Consider the following 19453-nt stretch of genomic DNA (forward strand, 5'->3'; position numbering starts at 1 on the left):
CCACTACATCACCCAATGCCAGTATTTACAAGGGCTGGTGATGTTCCTCACCTTAGAAGTACCTTGGGACAACATCCATCCTATAAGCTCTGTGGGGCATGCGATAAATGTGTAACACTGTAGTAGCAATACCATAGATAGGTAGGGGTTCCAAACTCAGTACTGGCAAGTGTGTGTGTGTGTGTGTGTGTGTGTGTGTGTGTGTGTGTGTGTGTGTGTGTGTGTGTCTGTCTGTCTTTCATCAGTATCAGCACAATTCCACAAACAAGGTAAAAAACATGAAGGAAAGCAGGAAGCCAGGAGTAGGTCCGCCACTGTTTATTAATTCAAATAACCATAAGCGCTTTCATTGAGTTCATTAGAAGACTTCATCAGATAAAAAAAATGAATGAACTGAAAGGCCAAGTTTAAAAATCCTTTTCACCTCACATGATCCTCTGCTAAGTTAATTAACTAATTAAAATCAACAATGAGTATACAAAGGAAAAAGAAAGAAAAATCACATTATACAACATCTTAAAACACATAAATTTAAAACCTTAAAACCATAAATGTATATGCATGTCCCTACATGAATGAACCATTATAACTAACTCTATCTAAGTTGTGCCTTCATTTTTAGTACGCAACCAATGGATGTTAGTTCATTTAAACCAAGGAAACCCACAGCATTTAAACTTAATATCCAGTAAAGTTCCCGGTTTTCCAAAAACAACTGCCAGGGTCCACCCCTTTTGTTCCATTTGACCTGCTCAATCACAATGCATTTAAAATGATATTTAGGAAATTCTAGGATGTGCCTATAAAGTGCATTTGTAGTTTTTTTTACCCGTATGTCATAATTATGTTCATAGATGCATTGCTTGAGCATCCACTCAGTCTTGCCGATATAAAAGGCAGGACATATCTGACATAGTGCCCCATAAATTACCCCAGTACTATTACATTATAATGTCCTTTTATCCTAAAGCTGAAGCCATTAATTTCAAAGTTTCCCCACATAAATAAATTTACAAAAATGGCATACACCTAATTTGGGCATTATCAACTTCAATTGTAGGTCTTTCCACCAAGTTTTAGATGTTAGGCCCCCTTCTCCACACAATAGAAGGTTTTGTACTGACTTTGCCTCTAACCTCATGATCCCCAGTCAGAATCCCCAGTTCTTTTGTAGGATCTCTTGAATTTGCTAGTGGTCAACAGAATATCTAGTAATAAAGGACAGTCTAAAACTAACATTATTAGCTACTTCTGTCCCATTTCCTTCCCTGTTAGATGTAAAATTACTAGTAACAGAACAATTATTAAGGTGTGTCAAATTTCCAACCAGTTGTTGTTGTTGTCTTTCGGATTTTCCCTGATAGGGGTCGCTACAGTGGAACTCCGGTCCACTAATGATTGGCAGTAGATTTTCACGAATGCTGAGGTGCCAGCTCGAAGTTCAACCTTCAATGAAGGCACGCTCATTTACGCATGTCTTTCGAATGCCCACCCAACCACGGGAAGGACATGCAGACTCCACACAGAAGGCATTCCACTCACTCCAGCTGAGAATCGAACGGGAGAACCTCTTGCTGTGAGGCAATAACACTACCGCTGCACCACCATGGAAATTTCCAACCAGTATGGGTGAATAAATACCCAAGTGTATCTTAGCCACTACTTCTTTTTTAATTTCCTGCACAAAAGTTGCAGGGTAGTCCCTCTTTATGAACATGTCTTCCAAAAGACTACATTCCCAGAGAAAAGAATCAAAATTGGAGAGCATCCTTGCAGCTTTGAGAAATTGTCCTTTGACCACCACTTTTTTCTGGGGGAGGGGGTGAAGACTATCAAAATGCAAAAATGCATTTGATTATGTGGGTATTTATTCACCCATACTGATTGGAAATTTGACAAACCTTCATAATTGTTCTGTTATTATTCTGACTGGGGATGGTGAAGTTAGAGGCAAAGTCAGTACAAAACATTTTATTGTGTGGAGAAGGGGGCATAACATCAAAAATTTGGTGGAAATACCTACAATTGAAGTTGATAATGCCCAAGTTAGGTGTATGTACCAATGTGGTATGTGCCATTTTTATAAATTTTTTTATGTGGGGAAACTGTTTGAAATTAATGGCTTCAGCTTTAGGATAAAAGGACATTATAACTGTACTAGTACTGGGGTAGTTTATGGGGCACTATGTCAGTTATGTCCTGCCTTTTATATAGGCAAGACTGAGTGGATGCTCAAGCAACGCATCTATGAACATAATTATAATATGCAGGTAAAAAAAAAAAAAACTACAAATGTACTTTATAGGCACTTCCTAGAATTTCCTGAACATCATTTTAAATTCATTGTGATTGAGCAGGTCAAACAGAACAAAAGGGGTGGACCTTGGCAGTTATTTTTGGAAAACAGGGAACTTTACTGGATATTAAGTTTAAATGCTGTGGGTTTCCCTGGTTTAAATGAACTAACATCCATTGGTTGTATACTAAAAATGAAGGCACAACTTAAATAGAGTTGGTTATAATGGTTCATTCATGTAGGGCCATACATATATATTTATGGTTTTAAGGTTTTAAATGTATGTGTTTTAAGATGTTGCATAATGTGATTTTTCTTTCTTTTTCCTTTGTATACTCACTGTTGATTTTAATTAGTTAATTAACCTGGGGTGGATCATTTATTTTTATTTATTTATTTTATTTATTTGCAATTTGTTAACCGGGAAAGTCCATTGGGCCTAGAAGAACCCGGAAAGCTCCATGATTCAGTATTTACAAAAATATATTGTAAAATTCATAACTACAATGTTTACAATAATAAAGAAACAAAACATTTCAAGTAGTTCATAAAAGAAAAACGTATTTTGAATTATGTAATTCAGTAACTAAAAAGCTATGAGGAAATTTATAGAGAGAGGTGTATTTGAGAAAAGAAGTAAAGAGACAAAGTTTAGATCAAGACTAGGAAATCTATAGAAAGAGAGAGAGAGAGAGAGAGAGAGAGAGAGAGAGACAGACACTTTTGAGAAAAAAACGTAGAGAAAAAATTGGATGAAGAAGAGGTTATTAGGATGTGTTTGAGATAGGAGGAGGCCTAGGGATGAGTTAGAGGGTAGTGAAAGGGAAGATGTATCAGGAGGGGTGAGAGCAGGAGCATTCCCAGAGGGAGGAGAGATGAGAGTGAAGTAAAATTTTAAAGTTAGATAGATTATGGGTAGTTCTGATGTGAGGGGAAAGTGAATTCCATGACCTGGCAAGGGAAGAAGATAGTAAAAGTTGTCCTGGGGTATGTTTGGGTTTGTAAAGTTCTAAGAGATTTTGATTATTGGATCTGAGAGTTCTGTGAGGTTAATGCATTTTTATGGTAGAAGACAGGGAGGGGCAGTTAGAGGGTTTAAATATGAGCTTATGTGCTGTTGTTAGCTGAATAAATATCAAATAGTTAGGGAGTTCCAATCAATTAAGTAAATGGATTGAGTTGCAGTGGTGAGTTGAGGATTTGGATCCAGTGGGAAACTTTGATATTTTATTATAGCAGGAAGATAGTTTAGATTTAAGGGCTGATTGAAGATTGGCAAGGAGTGGGGCTCCTTATAAGAGTGAGGAATTGAGGTAAGTGGTAGATAGGGGTTGTTTGGATGAGGGAGTAAGGTATTGACTATGACGGTAAAGCATTCCAAGCTTTTGATGGGATTTTTTAATATTTGTTTGTAGATGTATGTCAAATTTTAATTTATCATCAATAATGACACCCAGCAGCTTTGCATAGGGAACTATTTCGATAGAGGTCTTATTTTGGCTGAAGATAGAGAAGGATGCTTTGTTGATGCTGGTGTTTCTAGAGGGGGTGAAAATCATAATTTTGGATTTTGAGGCATTGAGTGCTAAATGATTTTCTAACATCCAAGACTTGATGCAGGAGAAGGCTGCTTGAGTTAAATTGATCAGTTTAGGGAGAGATTTGGCTGAGCAGATGATAGTAGAGTCATCTGCATATTGGATGCGTTTAGTGTTAGGGATGCTTTGATAAAAGTCATTAATAAATATGTTAAATAGTAAGGGGCCCAGAATAGAGCCTTGTGGAACACCTGTTGGAGTGTGGAGAAAAGAGGAAGTGCTGTTATTCCCCTTTACGGTTTGTTCCCTGTCAGACAGGTAGCTAGAGAACCAGTTGATGGAAGAAGAGGATAGGTTGAGATGAGAGAGCTTGATAGGAGAAGATTATGGGATACAGTATCAAAGGCTTTAGATAAGTCGAGAAGGAGGGTAGATACTATGTTGCCAGAATCACAAGTGGAGTTAATGATTCCAAGAAAGGAGAGCAGGGCAATAGTGGTGCTGTGACCAGGTCTGAAACCATGTTGGGTAAGGGTCAGTAGTTGATTATTTAACAGGTAGGGTAAGAGTTGTAGGTGGATGCATTTTTAAGAATCTTTGATATAGGGGACAGAATAGCTATTGGACGAAAACTGGAGACTGTGAAATTGGTACCCCCTTTGTGGAGGGGAATAATGAAGGTTTTTTTCCAAAGTGATAGAGCGATTTATTAGGATACAGATGGGTACGGCTATGCCATCAGCGGCTATCTTGAGGAAGTTAGATGGAATATTGTCAGGGGCATTAGAAAAAGGTTTTAACTTTAGTAAGAGTTTTTTTATTGTTTGTATAGGAACAGGCTTTAGAGTAAAAGGAGGGAGATGGGTGTTACTGGACATTGAGGGGCTGGATTGGTAGTGGTGGGTGTGGTATTATTTTGGAAAGAAGAGGTACGTTTGGCTATACAGTCAATGAAGAAGGAATTGAATTGAGTAGCTAGGGTGTGGTCAGGAGAGTTGGTTCTAGGCAGGGGTTTTCTTTTTTGCCAGGGGACAGGACTGAGGAGATACTACTCCAGATTTTTTGTGGGTACAGTTTGTGGTTATTTTGAAGTGTAAAATAATAGGATTTTCAGTTGGTAGCTATTTGTTTTTTTACCTGATTATGAAGTTGCTTGTATTTGGTCAGGGAGATGGGTGATTTAAGTTTTTGATAGCATTTCCATGCTTTGTCATGTAGGAGCATAAGGGCTTTGGTTTGCTTGGTTAGCCAGGACACAGTTTGACTTGACTCTTTAAGTTCTAGAGGGGGCAGAGAAGATGAGTAGTTTAATAAACACTGTATTAAAGTGAGCAACAGCAGCATCCAGAGGAAGGGTTTTTAGAGGGTTCCAGTTAGTTTGTTGAAAGAGTCAGAGAAGGTTTGGGGGCTGAATTCTTTTAAGGTACGAGTGGAGATGTATTTGTGCTGTAGATGTAAGGGGGAAGGTGAGCGATATGCGTAAGCAGGAAGGTGGTCACTTAGGGAGTCAGGTACCACTGTCAGAGATACTATTAGGGTGGGAGACTAGTATCCAATCCAGAATATTGCCTGTGGTACTATCTTTATTTAGTCTAGTTGGGGAGTTGATTAGCTGGGTAAAGTTATATAAGTTAATGCTCTGAGAGGGTGTGGATGAGTTTATGGAGGACCAGTTAATATTAACGTCACCTAGAATTATGGTTTCATTATTTATATTGGAGGTGAACCATGATAGAATATCTTCTAGAATAGAGATATTGTTCCCTGGAGGTAAAGCGAGGCTATGCATATACCTTTATTGGTATTGACTTTGAGGAGGGCCACAGTTAGCTCAGCAGTGACAAATTGAGGTATGGGTTTAGTATAGGGAGTCACTGTTAAGGTGGAGGAGAAGAGTAAGGCTACACCACCACCTTTCTTTTGTGGTCTATTGTTTCTTAGAAGTCTATAGGTGGATGAGGTTATTTTGGTGTCTCTAATAGGTGGTTTCAGCCATGTTTCATAGAGGGAAAGAATGTCTGGGTTGTTCTGGGAGATCCAGGCATGGAAGTCAGGTATTTTATTCAATATGCTCCGGGTGTTAATTGTAGCAAAGTGTAGTGTTTTGGGGGGCAAGAGTGTATTTGTCAAGGTTTTGGTGGTGGAGTGGATGATTGAGAGACCAGGATTTGGGTGTATGTCGCTTGAAATGAGGAGGGAGATTAGTTGAGACTAAAGAAAGGATAGGTATTTATGTTCCTTGGTGTTAGGTATTGGAATACTGGAATCTGTAGTGACTGAGATATTGGATTTGGAAAATAAATTACAAATAACAAGGAAGAGTTTTCTGTGAAAGTGGAGTGAGTCACTGTGGAAGTACAGGTGGGGGAGATATAGGCTGTGGAGGGGAATTTTTTTTTATTGTGTACTGAGGTTACATGAAGAGGCAGAGAGTAAAAGAATTTTGGGAGGGATGTGAGGTGAAGAAGGTAAAGGTGGTAAGAGAGATATGGCTATACAGGATAGAGCGAGTGAAGGTTTTGTATGCATGGTTGAAATGTAATGTGAAGGGTGGATGGTAGAGTAAAAGTTTAGTAAGTAGGCAAGAAATAGGTTGGGATGAAATAGTGCAGAGTAGAGTATAAAATTGTAGGGAGTAGTGTAGTGAAGGGAGGGGGAGGGGAAATGAATGAAGCAGAATCAGTTAAAGAGAGGGTAGATTGATGTTTTAATTGGGTGAAATCAGAGAGGGAGTGGTCACTTAGGTATAAGTGTGGAGGTTGTGGGGGTGGAATTTAAGGGCAGGGTAAGGGAGCGGAGTGAACCCACAGGGTGAACGGAGCGGATAGAGCCAAGAAAGGGGAGTACACTCGGAAACAATCAACTACATGCAGTCTCAAGAAGTGACAATGAGCTTTTGGCTTGCACAGAGGTAAGCACAAAAACAGAGAAGAATAAAACACCATTAAAGTGTAGGTTCCTGCCAGAATTTGCCTGGGGGTGAAACTAAATGCACAGAGATGATAACGTGCACTAGGAACCTGTTTGAGTTCTTACAGCTTAACAGGGAATGGAAAAAGCTTATCAGAGGCTTGATAAAGCTTATCGGGGATTAGGAGTTACAGTTTCACTCGAATTCTGTGACAGAGAGCATTTGTAACACCACCTAGTGGAAAAACCATGAAATTAGTTTATATGTATACAGAAATAGAATAGAGGGAGTGTTTTTAACGTATTTGTTTAGCTAATTGGGTTGTCGAAACTATTTCATTAGGCTAGAGCAGGGGTGTCCAACCTTTTCAGTTGCAAGGGCCGCATTGAGTCAACAGAAATGGTCTGAGGGCAAACGGCAAGTGAGGACCAAAAAAAAAAAAAAGAAGAAAAAGTGGTAAAATGCGGACTAATACAAAGTCGACCCACTGGCTGTATTGTAGGTGAATTTGAACAATAAATAAATTAATAAATGCATAATATTTGCCCTAAAATTCAATATCTCATTCTAATTATTAAACAAACAGTTAAATCTAACATCTTAGTTTAACATCAACGTTTATTTGTAAAAACAAATTAACAGGTACGAACCTTTCAATTTGTATGAGATCATAACTGTGATTTTGCTGGTTTCCTAAAGATGTCCATGTCTTCCATCATGTCCTTAATGCCCATATGTTGTCCAAAATGCACATGTATTCTTCTGTTTCTAGCTTTGCAATCTGTCCCTGAAATATGGCACTGGCAATATCAGGAATGATGAGACTTTTACTTCTTAAAAAGTGAACAATTTTTATTTTTACATTTGTTTCACTGTCACTAACAGATGGTACAACACGTTTAACTTTGGTTCACCCACTTACTGTGTAGACACAAAGAACATGGTAGTATGCCAAAACACACTCCAGTTTCACAAGGTAAACTCACACATGCTGTTTTGCAGTTGCCTCTCCAATCTGCATTTCTCACATTTAAACAAATAATTGACTTTATAATAAATAGTAGTGGCAATGTTTATTCGTGAAACCAGTTCACAAGGGTGCAGCCAGGCACAGACCTTTGCAGAATTCAAACTTATTGGTCCTAGTTCTTGTTATACTTAAGTGTCCATATCAGGAGGTTCAGGCTGTCAAGTCAGGATTGTTCTTTTGTGTAGTAGACAAACATTATGAACATAACCTTTTTAATGTGAAGACTGAGCTTGTCTTTTTGATACCAGTGCGTTTATATCGGGTTTGATAGATGTAGTGGCGATGCAAAGAGTATTTTCAAGATGCTCATCTGAAATTTTTGTTCTGATTTTATTTTTGTATGCTTCATACGAGAAAAAAACTGCTCGCAAATGTATGTACTCCCCAACAGAGATGTCATGAACAGGGCATGTTCGTGAAGTGATGGATATTTTTCTTTGGGTAGGTATATCTTATAAAAGTCAAATAAAGATGCTTGCAGAAATTTTTCTTTAAGTTGCATATCTGACTGCAATTCTATGCATTCCAGTTGCAGGTTTGCAGGCAACATGTCGATGTCAACTGAGAATGGAGTAGCAAATATACTGAACTGTTGTTGGTGTTTTTTAAAATCTTGAAATCTGCTCTCAAACTCCTGTGCTAAACTATTAAGTAATGACGTATATTTTTCAGTATTTGCATGGCTTTGCTCAGACAGTGTTGCAAAGTGAATGAAGCTATTGTTCTTAATCTGACTGTGACACAATTTCAGTTTCATTTCAAATGCCGTCACTGTTTGAAACATGTCATTTATTAATAGATTTTCCCCTTGGAGGCGCAAGTTCAGGCCGTTTAAATGAGCAGTGATGTCTACTAAGAAGGCTAAATCAACCACCCAGCTTGCACTTTCAAATTCAGGTACAGGCTTTCCTTTTAACTCCATAAAGGACTTTATTTTATCTCGTAAGTCATAGAAGCGTTTCAGCATTTTTCCACGACTTAACCACCTCACTGCAGTAAAGTACAAGATGTCTCCATAGGTAGATTCCAAAGTAGTCAGAAACTCCTGAAACTGGCAGTGATTTAATCCTCTGGATCTTATAAAAGTTATTGTTTTAACAACAACATTCATAACACTTTCCATTTTTAAAGTCTGTGCAGACAAATTTTCTTGATGTATAATGCAGTGGTACTTCACGAAACGCACATTACTGATCTGTTTTGCATCTTCTTCCATCAGTGTTGTTAGTCCTTCCCTCTTTCCAACCATAGCTGGAGCACCGTCAGTTACTATGCCAGACAGGTTTGTGATGGTCAAGGAAAATCTTGCCAGAGTTTCTTTTACTGCCTTGTACAGATCGGCAGACTTCGTTGTGTCTTTCAGTGGAACCATACAGGCCAGTTCTTCAGTAATATTGAAATTGTTGTCAACACCACGAATAAATATGGCAAGTTGTGCCGTATATGTAACATCAGTGCTGTCATCCAAAGCTATGGAGTAATACTTGAAAGTTGCACACCGAGATTCCAACGTATTTTCAATAGATTTGGCTATATCTTCCACACGCCTTGCGATTGTCTGGTGTGATAAACTGATTTTAGAAAATTCTGATTTTTTTTCAGGGCAAATTATGTCTGCTACACTTTCAAGGCATTCTTTAACAAATTCACCATCGGCAAATGGCTTGGATTTTTTCGCAATTAAATTTGCTGCAACATAACTTGCCTTCAGTAAAGAATCCGGTTGAGTAGCTGATTTTCGAAACAGCTGTTGTTGAAACGTAAGAATTTTTTTTAATTCTGATATTTTCTGTTTATGGGACACTCCTTGCAATTCACTTAATTTGGGGTGCGTTTGAATATAATGCCTTTTCAAATTGTAGTCCTTGAAAACCGATACCACTTCTCTGCATACTAAGCAAAGTGCTTTATTTTTTGATTCAACAAAGAAGTACTCATCAGTCCATTTTTCCTGAAAGACTCTTCTTTCGTCTGCTATTTTGCGTTTCACGGTTTTGGTTTGACCAGATGCAGAAGCCATCTGAAAAGTAAAAAAGGAGTAACTTAACTACTTTATTCCTAGTTATATAATTTTTAAAACAATGGCTAACAATTTACATTAAAAAATAAGAAAATAAAAATTAAAACTATCCATAGTTGTAGTAGTATATGTCAATGGTGTTCGAGGGATCATTTCACATCTGCAAAATAACACAAAAATATCCCTGGGGTGAATTTACAGTTACCCATCCAGTTGGGCAGATTACATATGAGGAGGGCCAGTGAGGCACTTTGTTTCATTTGTAGTACTAATGTCATTAGTCTTCAAAACAGCCATTACGCATAAAGCACATCACATTTACAGTGACTGTTGGTCTGTACTCTGTGCCAGTAATACTGGGCATTTTGAAAAGTTCTTCATATAATTCATGAAATTCAGATGGACTGCGATAGAGCTATGAACATGTATGGTTAGCTGCATGTAATCAACAGTTTCTTACTGCTACAAGAATGGCAGGATTCAATGACATAATCAGAGCTGTACCATCAAGTTTCAAGTTAAATACTGTGTACTTTGCATGCTACCCAAGAAAAGTCATTCACTTGCAATGAAAAAAAACTGGCACACACTGACACTGTCATTAATTCACTACTACTGTACTACCAATTCACACTGCGAAAACCACTCCAGCCGTCCCAAGTAGGTAAAATGTCAACATTAGCAGCCCTAAACCTACAGTATTACAATCCACAAAATTAAGCCAACAAATTTGCAATAAAGTAAAGAATTCACATCACTAACTTAATAAAACAATTCTGAATAAGAGGGTCTCACCCAAACAAATGACTGGTGCCATACACATGACCGCAAGCCGAATGCCAACAAATGCATCATCATCCCTTTCGGGCCAAAGTTTTGGGGAAAGTGGTTGTGAGGCTGCCAGCCCAGCTAGATGTTATTTTGTACATAATTCTATGTGTCATTTTTGAATATTAATATGCTTCCTATGCTTGTCTTACAAATGTAAAAAAAAACTATACATATGTGTATATTAAACTATTGGTGCAGAAGTGTGTGTTGAACTGTATGTTCTGTACTGAGCTTCAAGAATGTAACCAGTGTACCCTGCTGGGAAAGAGCAGAAATGTGTGTATATTGTATAATAACTATATACCTATGCAGACGTGTGCTGTAAGGTAGAAGTTGGAACATACAGAGTTAATTTGCCAACACTAAGAACATAAGTGAATTGTTTTACAACTGTCTGTATTGATAGAGAAGGAGTTATTTGACAAATGCTAGCTAAGAAATGAAGTGAATTGTTTTACGACTGTGTTTATCTCATCAACAAGACAGGATGTCTACACTGCAGCCAGAAGTTCTTTTGTGTGGAAACAGACAACATGACAGGTTTCAAATGTAAAACTGTTTACTACTGTTTTATGACTTCCAGTTCCAGGGCTTAGGCCAGGGGCCTTAGGCACATTTCTGAGTGATAAGTAACCTCTCTTAGGGACAGATTGCAATATATAGCTAGATTAGTAGATGTTTTCTGTATTTTGAGACTGTCCTGCAATGTTTTTTTAACATATTTCCTGCAATTCTGAACTGTGTCACTTTATTCATTGAGTTATTGAATATTGTCTTATTCTTTTTATTGTTTATTATTAAATATATTTAAAAACCTTTTAATTGTGGCTGGTTTGTTTATTTAAAAATATTTTTGTCATAATGCCTTGTTTTGTATGTAATTTGCACTCATGATGCTTACTTCAGTAATTGCAACAGGCAATTGTGAAATTCAGGAATGCTTCAAACACTTCAAGCACAAATGCATTGAGATGTTCACAGACTAGCTTACATAGTCAGTTAACAGACAGACATGCAGACAGATACCTACTGGAAAAGGCCACAATCAATATATAACTGTAACATATTGACCTCTGTTTCATATTAGTTTGATGGACGTTCACTAGACTACAGATTTAAACACCCCTTTCTTTTGAGTCATTTTGCCTAGTATAGACAGCACTGAGGAATAACCAATGGAACAGTACACTGAAATATTGTAATGAATTATTCAGACTGTGTATAATTACCAAGTAATTTTACAAATGAGTCAGCATAGTTCATATATTACAGTTCACAAAACTGGTTTGTTGAATATGTTAGTAGAGGCCATCAAATAAAAATGAATGAATGACATTAAGCCAGAGATGTAGCTGTTAAGAAAAGGAATAATCTATCAAGCAAAAAAATTTCTGCTCCCTCAAAGTTCACAAAGCAGAGCATAACAACTACTTCCTTCACACAAAGCTCATAGGGCAATTCAATAAAATAATCAGATGTGCTGTGCATTTACAATGGCCTGCGTTTCCAGCCTGGTACGAGTTGCAAAATGATGAAAATCTTTCTAGCGCTAGCCAAACAACCAACTTATCTACAAGCATGAACCAAAATAATCTTCATTTAAAAGTGAACAAAACTATGCAGCAAATCAAGCACTGCAAAACATCCAGGACTGGTTTATTAAAAGTCTTCTGTAGATGCAGACATTTTATTCCGCTCATGCATTAACTTTTTCATGCGCTTTGAAAAATACATATACAGCTTTTTTAGAAGTAAACATTACCTGACAGCATTAGAAAAAAAACTTGCATGAACCTGTTTACTACCATTTCTCTTGTATGCCTCCCCCATCATGACTAACCTACATAGCAACCCCCCCCCCCATGAAACTGAACAGCTGCTACACACTATAATTGCTAGATTTCGCAGCAGTTTACATACAGAAAGTCAACACTGCAAAGCCTTAACTGTACTGGCTCGAGCCTCACAATCTCCTACCTACCACCAACCTACTCACAACTAGGTATTGCCCATAACCTAATAGTAGACATTTTAATCATTGTCATTATTCCTCAGTCTATCTCTAAAAACACTACAACCACAGCAGCTGCATTCTAAGAAAAGTGACTAAGAAATAAGTTTTTCTCTGAAAGCTTTTTCTTTAGCAAATGTAACAGACCGATATGTTCGTGCTCTGGTTGCAAGTTCCTACTCTGTGAATTATATTTTCCACATCAGTTCTTTTAATAAATTTAATTAGTAGAACTGCTAATAAGAATATGCACAGTACATATAAAATGTTTCCATTAATCTAATCTAAGGATTATTTCATACACTTCCATCACTATGAAGAAGTTTTTTTAAAATAACTATAACTATACATAATAAAACTAAGCCCAAAATTCTGCTCTGCCCACAGGTAGCCATTGGGAACACAAATAAATGGTGTAACAGTCTCCAAAAGCAGGAAAAGGAGAAAGTCAGCAGGAAAACTACACCTGATGAGTTGCATTGTTTGAATAACGTGAAGAATTAATATAGCAATAACCCACGCCTGGGTGTGGGTAATGCTGGATTTACCCACGGTTGGCGTGGTTTGGTCCCGAGGGGGAAGCCCGAGGGACCAAACAAAGCCAACCGTGGGTAAATACAGCATTACCCACATCCAGAAGTGTTATTATTATATCATGACATTATTTAAGAAAAGAAACTATTACTTTTCTTAAATAATGGCATAGTATAATGCCTGTTTACTGCCCTTCCGCAAATGTCTGGCATCCGCGGCAGTTCTGATGTACTGCGCACCTGTGCAGTACAGCAGAGCTGTGGCAAGCAACGGAGAAAGCAAGATCTCTGTTGCTTTTTTTTACTGTTTTCGCTATGTTAAATGGGTTTAATATAGCGAGACAGTTCTAAAATAAGCAACGGAGATGTCCATTGCTTATTTTAAAACTGTCTCGCTATGTTAAACCCATTCAACATAGCAACAAAAAGCAACGGAGATCTTGCTTTCTCCGTTGCTTTTTTTTTTAAAACCTGTCTCGCTATGTTAAATGGGTTTAGCATACCAAGACAGTCTTAAAATAAGCAACAGAGATCTCCGTTGCTTATTTTAAAGCTGTCTCGCTATGTTAAACCCATTTAACATAGCGAGACAGTGTTTTAAAAGTAGAGTTATACTAATGGAAAAAGTCCGGCGACGGACCTTTTCTATTAGTATAACTCGATTTACAATGTGCACGCTGGCCAATCAGCGTGCACGTTTTGGGGGGGTCATGGTATAATAGATATTTAGCTACTGTGCCTTCTTAGGGGCTAACAAATCAGCAAGTAAAGCACTAAGAACACACTTCAAACTGAAGCACTACTAGGTGGGGGCATTCAACTGTATCAGAAACTGAAACACCAGGATACAATCAACAGGTTATATAAAATCTGCTCCAACTCAGGGACACCAAACAGAATACAAGTGGGAACCATCAAATCTTGAAGTCACCTCTGCCAAACCCTACTTTAAGAGTGCCCCTGTCAGTGAGGTAATGATAGTGAATGTTTGACTATACATCAACAATATGTACAACAGATGTATTGCATCCAAATAACCATAAAACAAAGATGCCACTACAGCCATCCAAAGAGTCTTAAATGCAATTACCTCGCTGTGTATAACAGAAAACAACCCAGCCATGTACTGATAACTTAATCCATCACCAAGCTGCCCCTCTCTTACTGAGGTAAAGGATGTTGACAGACTGCAAGTCCAAAACATGTACAGTTTAAATTAGTGTATATACAACTTCCCTCTTCTGTGGAATGGCACACATGGAAAAATATACACAATTAAGTACACAGTGCAAAGTAAACTCAGATTCAACAGAACTAGAAATATCAATGTATATATATTTGCCTTATCTGTACTTCTTTAACAAAGACTTAAGTGGGTACATACAATGAGCCAATTATCACAGCTAATGTTAAAATATCAGTGCCAGTCAGTATCCACATGCCAACTCTCAATGGAATGTGCCTGCATCTGCTGTGTCTGCATTAAGGGTATACCTTAATCTTCAGTTTATGACACTTAATCAAATAAGTTTCAATACAGAGGCTTACTTGAGTAATACATTAGGAGGGGGTTGTAGATTAAGTCAAGCATCACCTAATAATCACTGTGGCAGAATGTATGCCACAGAGGTCTAATGTTACCAGAGTGATTAAATTACACATCAACCACAGTCTGTCATGGAACATTTCCATTATGCAATATTTACCTTGGTTTCTAACTTTTTTTGTTTTAAAGAGGGATGTGTAACATGCAATGCAACACGTTTCTGGTGATGTTCCTGTGCTCCTTCGCCTGACAGAGAGCCTGTGCATTTCCAATAAGTGTCAAGAGACAGGCTTTGTAACTACAGAGAGAAGTCCATTTTACTGCCATCTGAAGGAGTTGGAGATGGTCACTGTTGTCACATTCAAGCATGTGTCAGACTGGTAGGGTTGTGTTTCATCTAACTTTCCCTAGTTGGAATAAATTCAGAAACTACAGGGAAGTATGAAAAGCAATTAATTTATGGTGTTGAATACAGATGTTAACTCTTGTTTAAAATTTTGGGAAAGCAGCTATATGACACATCAGAAACCTGCCCCAAACCCCAAACAAACTGCAGTGTAGGCAGTACTAAAAAAAGACAGCCACCAAAATTTCTACAGCACAAATTTTAAATTTAAAGCAAGTAAAACTCATCTACAACTGTTTTCTGAGCAGCTATGTGGGTGCAATCCTTGCTTTTTGAGAGTTACAAGCAAAATAAAAGTGAAATGTGTGGCATGTAGATTAACTTTCAAATAATGGCACTTTATACAATACGGACCCCTACCCAGTGCTGTATGTGGCAAAGTTTATATATAGATTCATAAGTAAAAGGCAAGTGTTGTGAGTGCTGAACTGCTAATACCGAGGAGCTATTAATTACACCTACAAGAAAATATACTCTTTGCCCATATGGAGACTTTCTTCAAAAATAAAAGTGGATCTTTGCGGTAGTTAAATTTATCTCATCAGTGCAGAAAGACCTATATCTAGTAATGTTATTTAGTGAAATATTTTGCCAAGTAAAAAATAAGTTTGGATCTGAAGCAGATTATAACACCACAGCAAATGCAAACAGTCTGTATAAAAATAAACATGGCACTGTACATTTCAGGGTAAAACCACTGCCAGATTTATTTCTAACTGACAGGTATGTGTTCAGGTTTAGTAGCATCAATCAAGTTAATCAGCCAACACACAATGCTTCAGTATGACCCACTTCAGTTTAATTGTTCAGTCTTCAAAAGTATAAGGTACATTATGTAACTAAGATCATGGTATGTGAAAGCTTTCAGCCTACACTTCTACTGAGCATTCAACTTAAAGCACCTCTTTCTCTACATCACCACCCATATAATTATAAAATACTGCATGAAACTTGACATCTTGACAATATGCTCTCCTTAACTGTAAACAGGTTTGTAAAGAGCATTTTCCCTCTGGCTTGCCTAACTTAATCCACTTAATAATAAGTCTTTTCCTAAGACTGTTTTCACAGTTTCCAAGATACAAAACTCGGTAACTACAAAGTGCATCAAATTCCCTCTGCCCTGCAGCAATTTGTAACTGTAATTTCTTTGGTACTTTATGAATCTGCAACACATTTAGCCACATTTATAAAGGGGTTGTTAGAGTTCAGTTGTACTATCCCAGTAAACGTATAAAAACAGTAACTTATTTCAACATTTTAAAAAAATGTCTATGAATTAGCATGTCACTATAAGGCAGGCTCTTCGCTTCGTTACTTGGCAACGATCGCGGAAGTGGTGGAGCTGCAAACTTTAGACCAGTTTCCCGGGAAAGATACAGTTTACATGCCAAGAACGGTGTGATGCCAAGTTTTTTGGAGAACGTTTCTGGCAGGGTTAAAGCGAAGGGCATTGGGGTGGATGTGAGTGAGGAGCAACTTTTGCAGTGGGGACTAACTGGTAAATTGAGCTAAAATGTTGTTAACATTTTGGGATACCTTATGGAAGGGCTTGCGTTTGGGGCTTGATGTCGACTCACCCTTGGGTGACAGCTACAAATACAAGATCTAGCTAGCCTGCATAATTTGGTCCCCAAACTGTATAATTCAGTGTGACTAATATGGATGTAACTATTTGTTGTTTATAGCACTGCACTATGTAAAAGAAACTCTTATCTTCCCAGCTTAATTTTTTGTTCTGATGTGGTACATGTACAAATTGATTGGTTGATATGTAGTATAGATGTGACCTTCCTCATGGAAACACAGTAGTAGAAAATATTGCTAATGCACTTGTCATATATCGACTTTGTATTTCTTTCCATGGCACTGTTTCCTCCTTTTTAATTAGGGTGCTGCTTTGCTGTGCTTAGAAGGAGAAGATTTCCATCAACAGATCTTTCTTTCACAGCCATTCACGTTAATCTTCCCAAGTATTTCCCATTACCAAATGTCTAACAGGGGTACACCTCCTTTTACCTAGTTATTGATCTCTCTTTCTCTGTTCAGTGGAATGTTCTGTGTTAAAATGCAAGTAAGAGGTTGAGTTATTCTGCTTTTGAGCATATTCCAGACTCCACTGCTTATTTTTGAACTGCTTTGGGCATGATGGTAATGGAATCAGAAATGTTGTTTCTAGTCAGATATGGCAAAGTTTCCTCCCTTTGGCATGTAAACATAAATGAGTGGTGTGGGATGTTACTGTACTATCACACTTTCAAATATTTTTAAAACTCCAGCATCTCCTCACCAGATCTGCAGTAGGATCCCTGTGGCAGTTGCCGTGGACTGCGCTTTAGGGTGTGGTGCAGAGTCTTACTGAATAAAGTAATGGCAGCAGAAACCAATGTTGTGCTTTCTCTTGTTTCTTCATTGGTTATTAATTTTCATTTTTTACCAGTGGCATATGGCTAGTACTTTATCTCTTGTAGACCATAAGCTGCGTCTACAAATGCCTTTAATCAGCTTACCCCCTCTTTGCTTATCCCAGACAATTGTTTTTTCATATCTGTACTTAACCTATTTTTTTTACAGCAGTGTAAATGTGGGGCTACATCTTCCTGGTATAAGAAATCTTTACAGTTAGGAGACCGCAAAATATACAAGTGTGTATGCATATATCATATTTATCTATATGTGTGTGTGTCTGTATATGCATTTATATTATATATGTGTATGTATGTACAAATGTGTGTATGTGTGCGTATATATGTATGTGTGTATGTATGTATATATATATATATATATATATATATATATATATATATATATATATGTGTGTGTGTGTGTGTGTGTGTGTGTGTGTGTGTGTATCCGTGTACATATGTATGTGAATAGACACAAGTTATATCTGTATGTGTATGCATTTGGCAATGTGCTTGTTACAGCCCCTTTGTTTTTTTGTCAGTATCAAGCTTAACTTTACAGTTTTAATATTTCTAGAAATTAAAACATCAGCGATTTTTATTTCATATATTTTCAGAACACTAAACCATGCTTTGTGTATTTACATGTATTTCTTAGATCACGTGAAAAAAGTGTGCACAATTTTTTGTGTTGAAAAGGTGGGACTACTTTTTTAAATGTACAGTTTTATGATACAGCTGATGTCCGCCACATCAGAAGTACTGCACAGTGCTCTTCAGTAATATCATTGGTGTAGTTTGCACTTTTTGCTTTCATAGAAACAAGAAAAGGGTAAACAAAAAATAAAAAAAATCAGAGATGTAGATCTCCCAAAGTTTTTCTCATCACGTGTGCAGAGGAAGCTACTTGTCCATCCATCCATCCATTTCAGTACCTTTTTTATCCATATCATTGTGCCTGAATGTCGTAGCCTGTCCCAGCAAGCCATGTGAATAAGGCAGGAACCAGTCCTGGGTGGTGGTGCTAGCACTTTGCAGGACACAAGCACATTTTCATTCACATATACCTAAGGGTAGTTTTGACCATCATAATTTTTATTTCCTACATGTCTTTGGGATGTGGGAGGAAAACAGAGCAGCATTAACACTCTTCATAGGCTTTTGGAAGATATATAGACTCTGCACAAGCACTTGAGGTGTCATTCACTGTGATGCAATAACATTACCAGTGAGCTTCCAGGCTAATTTCTATCCATTTCTGTTACCTACTTCTTTGTACATACATCTGTTTAGTATAGAGACCATAGTAGCACAATTATTACATTTTCTGGATTTTTGGCTCATGTTTTGACCCTGTCCTTCGTAAAATATATGATCGTTTGGTTTCCTAAATCACTATGAGGATAACCCTGCTCAAGAATATTAAGTCATTAAGTTTTTAAAAGAATCATATAGCTTAGCTTACCTTTTACTGGTGGAGATGTAGTCCGTGGGTAAAAATAAATAAATCCTCCTTACTCTGAGTCTTCTCTTTCGTCGCCCCGATCTCACTCCTTCCTTCAGCTGAAACTTTACCACAAATGTAAAAAACGACCGAACGGTGTTTTGGCGCATGTGCAGACCAGCTGAAAGACGCTGTTGGCGCATGCGCAGAACAGCTTAAGGACACGGACATGAAAACACACGGAAAAAAAGTGAAATTTCAATATAAGGGTCGCGGGCCGCATGGAAGAGCTCTGAGCGCCGCATGCGGCCCGTGGGCCGCGGGTTGGACACTCCTGACCTAGAGGCACTCTTCCACAAGCAGGGCTCCCCACTAATGGAAACACTTACCTTTACCTCAATGCAAGTCACACACACACACACACACACACACACACACACACACACACACACACACACACACACACACACACATGCACATAC

Source organism: Protopterus annectens, chromosome 10.part0 (genome assembly GCF_019279795.1).
Source record: "Protopterus annectens isolate FY-2018-M chromosome 10.part0, PAN1.0, whole genome shotgun sequence".
NCBI classification, from domain to species: Eukaryota; Metazoa; Chordata; order Ceratodontiformes; family Protopteridae; genus Protopterus; species Protopterus annectens.